General features: G+C 33.3%; 1 pseudogene; it reads left to right on the forward strand.

Annotated features, from left to right (window-relative positions):
- Window positions 1–870: 870 nt before the first annotated feature.
- On the forward strand, window positions 871–4,230 carry LOC136773281 (uncharacterized; annotated as a pseudogene).
- Window positions 4,231–10,875: the final 6,645 nt, after the last annotated feature.

A 10,875-nucleotide genomic window follows, 5' to 3' on the forward strand; every position in this document is an offset into this window, starting at 1 on the left:
CGGCTGTGGCGCCTTTTTCAATAAAATACTGAATAAACTACCGTACGAGCTACATATTCCTGGCTACAATTATTGTGGGCCAGGTACTCGACTTAAGGAGCGTTTAGTACGTGGTGATGGGGGCGTAAATCCTCTGAACGTAGCCTGTCGTGAACACGATATCGCATATTCAATATATAAGGATCTACCTCCACGTCACCAGGCTGACAAAGTGCTTGCACAGCGTGCACGAAAACGCATCACAGCTAGTGACTCATCTTTACGTGAACGAGCAGCTGCAGCCGCGATCTGGGCATCTATGAATGCAAAACGAAAACTTGGCTTAGGTTTACGTGTATCCGGAAGAAACCTGAAGAAGAGAAAAATTCGTGTACCAAAGAAACGAGGAGGTTTATTGAGGAAAAAGCAATTTAATCCAAAAAAAAAACGGGTGGGTTTATTACCTCTGCTCCCACTGTTGAGTGCAGTGGGCGCATTAGCTGGAGGCGCAGCAGGTATAACAAAAGCTATAAACGACGCGAAAGCGTCCAAGAGACAATTGGAGGAAATACAGCGTCACAATCGTTTAATAGAGGGCAGACGTGGACACGGTTTATACCTAGCCCCTTACGGGCAAAAGGGAGAGGGCTTGAAAAGGAGAAAAAAAATAAGCAACCTTCCAGCATCCCCGCGTAAAAAAAATCGATCATAGAAAGATCTTAATTTTGACTTGAACTATAATCGTAAGATCTTAGAAAGATCTTAATTTTGACTGAAATATAATCGTAAGATCTTAGTAAGATCTTACATTCGTCTTTCAGGTAGTCTTGCTTTGGGTCACAAACAAGACGAATATGTCAGATATTTCTATGATCTTTCTAATACTTGAAAATGGTATTTTTGATTTGCAAATATAGGACAGGGCGCGTAAAAAAATTTGGACTTGCAAAGCGCTTGGATTCGGCTGGAAAGATCCTCGAAAGATCTTGGAAAGGTCTTTCCAGTGTATTGGAAAGTAGCTTGCTCTGTCCCGCCAGCAAGACAAGTTCCGAGCTCTTGGCAAGCGCTTTCCAAGACGATTCGAAATTTGAGAAGGTAAGAAGAATAGGTTATAATTAATTTGTTTATTTATTTATTTTCATATATTTGTTATTATGATTATCGATTAATACAGTTATTAATTAATTTTACTGCATGAAATTTTTTTTCCGCGGTGGGACTCGAATCTGGAACCGATGCCAATCTCACGTACAGCTGTCCGACGTTTGCACCATTCAGCTAAACTTGGATTTACATATCGATTGCTATTTTAGCGTATATAGAAACAATAGACAAATATGTCGTATTCTGATGTCAGCGACAAGATTACTTGTGGACGACTTTTAAGGCCTGAAATTAGTAACAAGACATTATAGGGACATCTTTAGGATCTGAATGCTGTGCGGGATATTTTACGAAGCTAAAGCTAGCGTTCGAAGCGAGCAATTCGATAAAGCTCAAAATAGCCTGAAGTAAGCAAGCAATGAAAATAAAAAAATATGCATCTTCTTCCTAATTTCACAAGGAACAGATCCATATAGGTTAAAAAGTGGACCCGGCAGGGGAAACAGCTGAAAAAAAATTGTAGATGCTCAGAATGCACGACCTTTTTGCTGATTTCTCTGTTTTAGCTAAGTTTAACCCCGCTGCTACCCACAGGAAAATCGTCAGTTAATTAAACAAGTATGCATCTTCTTTCTTATTTCATAAGAAAGATATCCATATAGGTTAAGCGTGGAGCCGGCAAGGGACACAGCCGAAGAAAATTAGCGAATCCGAATTATAATAAACGTAAAATATTTGTGATTACGTTGCACATTTTCAGATTCTAATTTTTTCAGCTATTTCCCTAGCCAGTTACAACACTTCTTAACATATATGGATCTCTTCGTTATGAAAAGAGGAAGAAGATGCATATTTTTTTAATTGGCTAACAAACTTCCTATGGGCAGCAGTGAGATAAAATTTAAACGAATCATAGAAAATTGTATGAATAAGTCGCACATTATTACATTCAATAATTTTTTTCAACTATTTTCTTTGCTGGCTCCACTGTTTAACCTATATGGATATCTTTCTTATGAAATAAGAAAGAAGATGCATACTTGTTATTTAACTGACGAATTTCCTGTGGGTAGCAGCGGGGTTAAACTTAGCTAAAACATAGAGAAATCTGCAAAAAGGTCGTGCATTCTAAGCTTCTATAATTTTTATTTCAGCTATTTCCCTTACCGGCTCCACTTTTTAACCTATATTGATCTGTTCCTTGTGAAATAAGGAAGAAGATGCATATTTTTTATTTTTATTGCTTGCTTACTTCAGGCTATGTTGAGCTTTACCGAACTGCTCGCATCGAACGCTAGCTTCGGCTTCGTAAAATATCCCGCACAGCATTCAGATCCTAAAGACGTCCCTATAATGTCTTGTTACTAATTTCAGACAATTAGGCCTTAAAAGTCGTCCACAAGTCATCTTGTCGCTGACATCAGAATACGACATAATTGTCTATTGTTTCTATATATGCTAAAATAGCAATCGATATAGAAATCCAAGTTTAGCTGAATGGTGCAAACGTCGGACAGCTGTACGTAAGATTGGCATCGGTTCCAGGTTTGAGTCCCACCGCGGAAAAAAAATTTCAGGCTGTAAAATTAATTAATATCTGTATTAATCGATAATCATAATAACAAATATATGAAAATAAATAAATAAACAAATTAATTATAACCTATCCTTTTTACTTTCTCAAATTTCGAATCGTCTTGGAAAGCGCTTGCAAAGGGCTCGGATTTTGTCTTGCTGGCGGGACAGAGCAAGCTACTTTCCAATACACTGGTAAGACCTTTCCAAGCTCTTTCGAGGATCTTTCCAGCCGAGTCCAAGCTCTTTGTAAGTTGAAATTTTTTTACGCGGGGCATGTACGAAAAAAAAATCGCTTGAAACCGGCTATTTTTTTTTCTAGTAAAGTACAAAATCATCTGTAATTAATTACATTGCTTCTATATGCATGGGAATCCGTATATTCCCGCCGAAGGCTTATAGATACAGAAAACAGTAATTTTTTATACTCGCGCGGAAAGGGTGACATTAATAACAAATTGTTTACACACACCAAATAAAGGTATTAATTTCCACATACTTATGAGTAGAAATCTTGTGCGTTGTACTAATATAATAATTGACGATTGCACTCAGATAATAGTGTCCATCACTTTCTGGTGCTATCAGCTTAATACTCATTCGTTATCATCAAATTTGGTCGCTGGTGAAACAATAAATTCTTCGTATAGTAGAGAATATTGTAAGAATTTAGGGGTAATAGAAGCACTGGGTATCGGATCCGAGAGCAACTCTCGAAACTACTGTTAAATCTTCAAATGATTTTGCCCAAAATTTCTGTGATGAATTCAAAGCTATGTTCCCTCACTCATACATTGCAAAGGAACAATCTAGCTTTTTGAAATCATTGAAGGAGTCCTTAAAAATGGCTGAATTAATTGTAATATGCGACTTTGCAGAAAATTATGCATTCGTGGTGCAAAATGCCGCAGCGGGCTTTCATTGGAATAACAATCAAGCCACTGTCTTTCCTACTGTTATTTATTATAAAAATAGTAGTGAACTTACGCGCATAGGAGTATAGTTATAATATCCGACTGTAATAATCATGATTCAGTTGCTGTACATGTTTATCTACAAATAATAATTGACTTTCCGAAGACAATATGAACAAATATTTCGAAAATATATTATTCTTCTGACGGAGCACCACAGCATTTCAAATTTTTTTTTAATTTTTCAAATATTTACTTTCATAAAACGGATTTTGGAATATCAGCAGAATTTCATTACTTCGCGACTGCTCATTGCAAGGGACCTTGTGATGGCATAGGAGGTACTCTAAAAAGAATGGCTGCTCGGGCAAGTCTGCAGTTGCCAATAGATCAGCAAATACTTACTCCATTTGAATTATATGAATGGGTCTCAAAACCTGTTAATTTACCAAACATAACAATTAAGTTTTCATCTGTAAAGAATTACTATAATGCAGTAGAAAAATTAAAAAGTCGTTATTCAAGCATAAAACCTATAATTGGTACACAAAAATTACACTGTATTATACCTATTGAGAATGGTACGTTAATAGAAAAAGATTTTTCTACTTCCTCAGAATCGAAAATATGTAAACTTTTTAAGCGTGTGACAAAATGAAATTAACAAATAATGTACTTTTTCCAATAAATAAATCCTTTTCATTTTTCTAAATAAATATTCACAAATACGCTTCTCAATTACAAATTCCTATCACTTCTAATGGTGAATGTAATTCTCGATCTGCTTTCTTATTTGTAATAAACAAATTATTAAAAAAAAATTATAGATGATTCAAATTAAAAAATCATAAATATTTAAATGCATAGATTACATTTGAAAAGTTTTTTATGTGTTTAACACTAGATTTACGGACGTTGATTAGACCTATTTTTACCAAAGTGAGATAATTTGAATAATACGCGAAAATTAAAGTTTTATATATAGAAATTAGTTCTACTTTAAATTAAATGAAAGATTAATTATGAAAAAATTTATTGAAAACATTTTTTACATATAAATTATGATTTTGAAATACCTTTGAATGAGTCAAATTGGCTCAGTCCGTAAATCTAGTGTAAATAATTAAGTGAGTAAGAATGGCAACTGATCTGAGCAATTTAGAGGAAGATGTTAATTTTTTTGTGGACCTCGAACAAAAATTGAAACTAAATATTCCTCAATATATAAAAAATATATTAGTAATAAATTGACTGAATAATCTCATATCTATAGAAAATATTGTGAGTGACAATTTGGAAAAATTAGAAAAGTTTATGAAAGAAGAATTGCATCAAGTCATAGATATATGTGACTTTGAAAAATATTACGGTCCCTTATTTAAAAATGACCAAACTAAGTATCGATTTTTAGTAGAGCATAAAAAGTTAATTTTAAGATTAAGTGAGTGTGCAAAACATAATAATACTAAAACATGTTCCAATCAAGATTACAGACAAGAGAATAGTGTGACACGTAAAAAACAAATAGCACCAAACTTAACAAAAGAGAATGAAATCATCAAAAAACTTATTATGTCGTACATAAAAGAAAGATTCCCTACGTTAAAACTTAATAAAACGAAGGAAGAAAAAGAAACTATTTTCTGTTTGCTGCGAGATATCAATCTGCAATATCGATTAGACAAAGATAGGTGCATAGCTTGTGATATTACTTGTTGCTTTTGCAAAAAAATATTTAAGGTATGTGGCATTAAATATTCGCTTCGTTTTTTGCAGCTGCTATTTTATGTTGAATATGATATATGTAATACACAATACATTCTCCGGTTCTTTCTCTAACTGCGTGAAATAGTAACTCGTGTTCTTTAACTATAGCATTTAACAAAACTTGACATGACTTTTAGATTTATTGCAGAAACGGTGATTGGTTGAGTCGGCTGAACATGTCACTTCCAATCAATCAGGCGGCTTTCAATAGTCGTAATGAATTACACGTCACAGTTTGTTAATCGCGAAATAAAAAAGGAATTAGATTAATTTGAATTAAGGGTGGAAATGTGACTAGCGTAGTGGTAATGGAATTAAACTATTAAAAATTTAAGCAATCAAGGTTAACATAAATTAAAAGGTGAGAATTATTTGAGTTCAGCTACTAATACGCAATTTGATATAAGTCGAATGAAAATGTAAGTAAACCCGTTTTATAAATTTAGTCTTACTCATATTTTTTTACATTTTCATTCATCAGATCTCATATTTTGCATTAACCTTTAGAACGCCGGAGTTTTGACGACATTTTTACCCTTTGAAAAGCAGCAATATTGATTTATATTTGTTTATATTAAGCCCCAAAAAACAGCGATCTGAAATAGCGTCTTATATAAGACGTTCCGGCGGCTAACATTGGAGAAAAGTTTAAAATTGTTGAAATTTAAAATTAATTTGTATGTAGGGGTTTTCGGGAGTGGAGAAGACGATAATAATAATAATTTGTATTTCTACCCCTAGAAACTACCCTTTTTGCACAGGGACCGTTTTTTTTATTTTCTTATGAATTTCATTATTATGGTAGATGCAATTTTGTGTGATATACATGGAAGCATGGGGTAAGGCAGATTGTTTCATTACATACGTCGCATTCAAATCTGGAACGGTGTTTTTTATTCGATATTGAACAAAGTTTACACACACGTTGGAGAATCTTTGATGAATCTTCACTGGTAATTGGAACAGCAAAATGTCGACCACTCAATCGTAGATTGCTTGATTGGGTGGAAGAAGAATGACGATTGGAATCAATACCGAGCATATTCCTTACTACTTCCAATCGAAATTTGGAAAAGAAAGTGGAATGTCCGCTCGCTGACTATATAATGCGTGAGCATTTGCCAGAGATAGATCTACCAAATGGAAGACAAATTTTCTGTACCACTTCATGAACTTTCTAGTGGTTTCAGTCAAAGACGATTGCCTATCTATATTGTCGACTGCCCCCATGTTTTGATTATATTCTAAAATGCACGTAGGTTTTATGATATTTTCCCCAGTTTTCCAGTCTTTTTTGACGGTACAGCTAAATCCAAGTTTATGCACGGCAGTTATCATATAAACCTCTTTCTTGTCCATCCATTTCAAAATAAGCCACACATTATTGTGAGCAACTTCTACTTAACCTTTGTTCAATTTCGCATTCAATTTCGGTACGCTTTTCCCATTTTTTCGAAGTGTACCACACATTCCTGTATCCTTATCATGTAAGAATTCAGCTAATTGAGGAGATGAATACCAATTATCAATATATATTACATGGCCTTTGTGAAAATACGGCTCAAAGAAATGAGCTATTATATCTCCGGAAATCTCCAAACCACATTTTTTGAAATCAGTAGTGGAACCTGTGTAGACTATGAAATCAATTAGAAATCCAGATTTGCAATCAACAAGTTCAAACACTTTGATTCCAAAGCGGTTCCTTTTCAAAGGAAGATATTGCCTGAACATTAGTCGTCCATTCCACAACACTAAGCTTTCATCAATGCATAAATTCTTCCCCTGAGATATAGTACGTGAAAATTTGACTCGAAGATCATCGATTAAAGGTTTCACATTTTTCAATGGATGATTTCCCAAATTGTCATTATTTGCGAAATGCAAAAAGCGCAGGATTTGTAAATACCTATTTCGACACATTACAGTGTTGAAAATGGAAGTTGATAATAAAAGATCTGTACTCCAATAATTTTCCAATTTACTCTTTCGAACATGACCCATATTGATCGTAAGAGCTAAGAAAACTCGCAGCTCATTGACCGTCACTGACTCTCAAGCCTTCATGTTCAAACGATAAGGTTCAGGGTTTTGTTCCTGACATAAATTCATTTGAGATTTGATCATTTCGAAGAGAGAATGGTCAAAAAAGAGCTCAAAATAATCAAGAGGTAGGTTGCAACATCTGACAGAATCATGAACCTAAAAATGAACCGGTGAAATCTTTTATTGAAGGATAAAAAATCTGTCATATTTGATATCAGAAGAGTATGTACCCGTATCATAATCATCATCATTGATTTCTGTTATAGCCTGCTCATCACCAGAAGAATCTGGCTCTGATTCGTTACTAGACCAAATTATGGTTTCTTCGGTGTTAGCCATTATTTTTAGGAATAAACGTATAAAGTAAATTAGTACTAAGCTAGTAGTAGCCGATAGCCGATATAAAATATTTAGATAAAAGATCTAATCGTAAAGCATAAAGCAAGTAGAGAAGATTTTTGAGCATAAGTAGTATTAGCGCAGAAGACTTATTACCAGCGAAAAGAGTTATGCAACAATGGCCATCTGTTAGCCAAATATAAATTACTTCAGAGGGGTACTAACTGAATGTTACAGGAACCCCACGCATGCAAGTAAAAATTTTTCGTGACCGTCTTATATAAAACTTTCCGGCGCTCCAAAGGTTAATAACCGAATTCAAATAGTTTTCACCTTTCAAATTGTCCTAAGTTTTACCATTTATATTTTGAATAGTTTAATTTCACTGCCAATACACTTGTCATATTTCGACTCTTAACTCCAATTTATCTAATTCTTCTTTTTTTCTGAATTAACAAACTGACATGTAATTCATTAGGACTATTAATAGCCCCCTTATAGGTTGAAACCGGCATGTTCAGTTGGCCCAACCAATCACCGATTCAGCAATAAGCTCTAATCATGCCAAATCATGCTATGTGCTATAGTTAAGATATACGAATAGTTCAGCACCACATTTAGAGAAAGACTTAGTATATTACAATAGTTTAAACTTAAGTGTAAGAAACCTTGATAAACCCATTGTACGTATTACATATATTATACTATATGCAATAAAAATCAACCTTATTATCATTATTATAATTAACGCATATGCAATCCTTTCGGTTTTAGGTAAAACAATATTGCAAAAATGAAAAATTTCACTGGTCATTGTCGAATTTTTATTCGCATTGTTTGAAACATTTAGAATCACCCCAAAATATAGCAAATAAACGTCGAAAAATAATTAATAAACAAAGCCTACTTTCATTCAATAATTCAGGACTAAGTAAAAATGCTGAAACTGAAATCAACTGCTTCGAGGAAGACGAATTGATGCACAAACGACCAAGAAACATATCAGAAAAAAATTCAAGCGTGCTTGAATCAGAAGTTCAGAACACAAGCTATACAAAAGAAAATTTGGAAAATATCGATTCAAACATTCAAAATGTGTCGAACAAGCAGGATTTTTCCGTTAGCAGGGTTGAGATTCAACTTAGTCCTGCTATTGATACTTTCTCGGATGTTACTTTAAAAAATGAATACAAATGATTATCTGAAAAATATTCAAGGACGTCTAGGTCTAGACGTTGCAGAGAAAATATTAATGAAAATTCTCAATACGTCATTACCTATTTCTATAAACCTATTGATAAACTACAAAAGTTAATAATTGAGAATAAAAAGCTTAAGGATATGTTGTTGGAAGAATCAGCATTTTTAAACTACAACTTTAGCAAGGATGATGAAAATTTATCGAGTCAGAAATTAACCAACTTTTTGTCCTTGCTGTTGAAAAATACAAGCTCTCATTTTACAAAAAAATCTAACCAAGGTAATCAATATGCACATGATTTAATAGAATTTTGCAAATATATATTCATAGTAGGAGGCAGACTTCTTTATGAAACTTTATATGCCAATATGAATAATGCTATACCATCCATAACCACTATATTAAGTTCTATTGGTCATACTGTGGTGGAAGAGAGTTCTCTTCGTTTTGAAGAATTATGTTGTTTCCTCGAAGACAGAAAGCTACCGAAGTTTGTTTGGATAAGTGAAGATAGATCCAGAATTACAGGCAAGATTGGGTATAACTCTAAAAATAATAAAATTGTAGGTTTTGTATCACCGTTACATAATGGATTACCACCGAAAAATGCATACATAGCTAAATCAGCGAAATGAATACAAGACTATTTTAAAAATAGTGCAAGGGCTAATAATGCTTATACAATAATGGCACAAGCACCAGTCTACGGAAGTCCTGCATTTTGCGTTGTGATTTTTGGAACCGATAATAAATTTAAAGCTAACGATGTGCTTTTACGATGGAAGCGAATAAAGATCGAGGCAGAAAATACAGCATTAAAATAATAGATTACTCTTCGGATTGGGACCCTCGATTATTGAAAGCAATGAGATTGAGCTCCTTATTATTCTGTAATTTTGAAGAAAATCCCATATGGCATGAATGGTACCACATGGATTTAAGTAAAGGTGAAATATGTATTCAAGATGTATTACATATTGGTACGAAGCGTAGAAACCACCTAACTAATCATAAACTTCTGTTACGTATAGGAAAATACGTTGCCTCTGTTAAGCACTTAAAATTAATCATAGAAAAGTTTTCTAAGGATAAACACTACTCACTGCTATCGGATATTGAAGCCCATGATAAGATGAATTTTAAAAGTCTCTCTCTCTGTCGAAAAAATCATTACTACAGAAGTAACCATGTTACTGAAAAATCATCTCGCTGAAAGTAAATGGTACAGTTATATATTTGAAAATAATAAGATCTGTATTAGACGCATTTCTTAATAAATCAAGTAAAATTAAAGATCCTATACATTCAATATGGTACGCAATTTTCTTATTGAAGCTTTGGAGACATTTTTTGATAAGAAAGTAAGAATTAAGTGTAATAGATAATTTTATAAGCTTAAATGCATATCTTTGTATAGAAATTAATGGTCATTCGTTAATCAAACTAGTAAGAATGTATAGAGATTGCGAAGAATTTAAGAATATTTTATTTACGCCATGGTTATTCAGTTCTCAAACTTGTGAAAAGATTTTTCGAGCCACACGTTCAATGACTTCTACTTTCTATGCTAGCGTTAACATTAGTATGCAAGATATTTTGAATCTAATGGGCAGGATTAAATGTATAAATAAAATTACACACGATTTATCAAAAACCTTCATTTTTCCAAAAGAATTTAATTCTTCAAAACTAGGAAAATCTGATATCGTAAATGAAAAAATTAACATGTCAGATGTCGAAATTGAAGAAATTGTTATGAAGGCTCTTTCAGAAGCAAAGTATGATACCCATCGATTGAATTTAGAATACTTAAAAAATGATTGGAAGGAAGTAGCCATTTCAAATAAACATCACTTAGAGACGAAAAACTTTGAAAACGAATTTTTGGAAATGCGTACCGATGAAGAAGATATCGACCAAAATTTAATTTCAGAGTATAAAAATGACAAT

The sequence above is a fragment of the Prorops nasuta genome, unplaced genomic scaffold (genome assembly GCF_024137725.1).
Source record: "Prorops nasuta isolate Cenicafe-Biocafe unplaced genomic scaffold, Cenicafe_Pnas_1.2 PNAS00001, whole genome shotgun sequence".
Taxonomy (NCBI): Eukaryota; Metazoa; Arthropoda; class Insecta; order Hymenoptera; family Bethylidae; genus Prorops; species Prorops nasuta.